Source organism: Octodon degus, unplaced genomic scaffold (assembly GCF_000260255.1).
Source record: "Octodon degus isolate 3935 unplaced genomic scaffold, OctDeg1.0 scaffold00113, whole genome shotgun sequence".
In the NCBI taxonomy this organism is placed as follows: Eukaryota; Metazoa; Chordata; class Mammalia; order Rodentia; family Octodontidae; genus Octodon; species Octodon degus.
Window position 1 is genome coordinate 8,857,336 of NW_004524689.1, and position 2,579 is coordinate 8,859,914.

The 2,579-nt window shown below is 40.2% G+C and overlaps 1 pseudogene; it reads left to right on the top strand.

Moving 5' to 3' along the window:
• Positions 1 to 830: 830 nt before the first annotated feature.
• On the top strand, positions 831 to 2,276 carry LOC101583823 (annotated as a pseudogene).
• Positions 2,277 to 2,579: the final 303 nt, after the last annotated feature.

Sequence of the window (2,579 nt, forward strand, 5' to 3'; positions counted from 1 at the left end):
ATTTGTGGTTTTTTTCTCATTCATTTTCAGTTTTTGGTCTTTTATCTATATTTTGTTGTAATCTATTTGTCTTCTTTCCCTCTTTCCTCAATTTATCTCTCTCGACTTAATAAAATTTTCATTTGAGTGACTAGTCTAATTTTCTTGGTTAACTTCAATAATCCCTTGCTTACTCCAATATCTTCCAGCTTCTGTAGGCAGGCAGCCACTGTGGAATTTTTGCAGGGTGAGGCCATGGCCATGCAGAGGCTGAAAGGTTACTCAGAGTCAAGATGCAGTCAGATTGCCGTGAAGCCAAGAGGGGCTGATTCACAGACACAACTCAGTAGGAGAACGTTTCAGTAAAACAGCCCCACGAGGAAAACTCTGGTTATTTAATTTTTAACTTCAGGATATGAGAATGAAGATGCAGAAGAGAAGTTGGGTAGGAGTTTTGGTCAGGGGACAGGGAAGCAACAGGATGGTTTGCTTGGTGCCGCATGTTGGCCTCATGTAAGGAAAATTATCAGGGCACGCGAAGCCAGAACAAACATCTCTGAGAAGAACTTACTGTTGATTCTGCTTAGCCATTGCCTCTGCAGATCCTCTCTAATCCTAGCCATTCATTCCACTGTTGTCCCACATTCCTTTCATTTTTATACTCATTCCAAGTTCTCCTTCTTTCAGAGTTTCCCCAGTTTTAAAAATAACTGATTGAGAGTGTAAGATCCACTGCTGCTGAGGAGACACATCCATGGTGGCATCATGGTATTCAACTGAAGAAGCTTGAAGGCTATGTGGGATTTGCCAGTCTTCCAAATCAAGGATATAGAAAATCAGTGAAGGGAGGGTTTGAATTCACACTTATGGTAGTAGGTGAATCTGAATTGAGAAAGTTAACATTAATCAACTCATTATTCCTCACAGATTTGTATTCTCCAGAGTATACTGGTCCTTCCCATAGAATAAAAAAGACTGTACAGGTGGAACAATCTAAAGTTTTAGTCAAAGAAAGTGGTGTTCGAGGGCCGGCCAAATAGCTCAGCAGATTAAAGCACCTGCTTAGGCAGATCCAGGGGCCAGGAGTTTGATCCCCGGGCCAGCTGTGCAGGTCCCACCTCCTGGGGCATGCTGAGATGACGATTGAGACTGGGCTTGGTAGCATGGGCCTATAATCCCTGCTCTTGGGAGACTGAAAACAGGAGGATCACTATGAGTCCAATCTACACAGTGAGACCCTGTAGACCCTGTAGACCCTGTCCTAAAATACAACAAAACAAAAAAACAAAGAAGGTGGTGTTCAGTTACTGCTCACAATAGTTGATACCCCAGTATTTGAAGATGAGGTCAATAATAGTGATTGCTGGCAGCTTGGGATCTACTCCACTGATAGTAAATTTGAGGATTATCTAAATGCAGAATTGCGAGTGGACAGATGTCAGACGCCTGATAACAGGGTGCAGTGTTGTTTATACTTTGTTTCTCCTTCAGGACATGGACTTAAACCATTGGATACTGAGTTTATGAAGCATTTGCATGAGAGAGTGAATATCATCCCACTGATTGCCAAAGCTGACACACTCACACCTGAGAAGTGAAAACAGTTTAAGAAACAGATAATAAAAAAAATCTAGGAGCATAAAATTAAAATACATGAATTTCCAGAAACAGATGATGAAGAAGAAAATAAGCTAGTTAAAAAGACGAAAGACCGCTTACCTCTTGCTGTGGTGGGCAGCAATACTATCAATGACACTAATAGCTAAAGGGTCAGAGGAAGGCAGTACCCTTGGGGTGGGCTGAAGTTGAAAATGGTGAACATTGTGATTTTACAACTCTGAGAAATATGTTGATAAGGACTCACATGCAGGACTTTAAAGATGTCTCCAATAACATGCACTATGAGAACTACAGAAGCAGAAAACTGGCAGCTGTCACTTACAATGGAGTAGACAACAACAAGAACAAAGGGCAACTTACTAAGATCCCCCTGGAACAGACAGAAGAAGAAAGAAGGGAGCATGTAGCCAAGATGAAGAAAAGGGAGATGGAAATGGAGCAGGTGTTTGAGATGAAGGTCAAAGGGAAAGTTCAAAAACTGAAGGACTCTGAAACTGAGCTCCAGTGATGCTATGAGCAAATGAAAAAGAATTTGGAAGCACAACACAAAGAATTAGAGGAGAAACAGTGTCAGTCTGAGGAAGAGAAAGCAAACTGGGAAGCTCGGCAACATATTTTAGAGCAAGAGAACTCCAAGAACCTTGGAAAAGAACAAGAAGAAAGTAAAGATCTTTTAAACTCTGTTGACCACCAGTTACGTATGAGTTGCCAATATGCCAGCTTGGACATCAGTGTTTGTTGGATCTGTTTATCAATTTGCACCAGTTTTTAAATCTGTGATAATGGATTTAATAACATGACAAAAATTATTTGTTGTTTTTGATGGAATTAAGATACCTTGAATTGTCTAGGGTGTTGTGTACTTAGAAAATAACAGCTCTAAGTACCTTTCTAAATTTTCTCTTTTAAAAAATTATTAAACTGATATCTTCAATTTAGTGCAAGATAACATTATACTGTGGTACAACTATGTTCTGGTG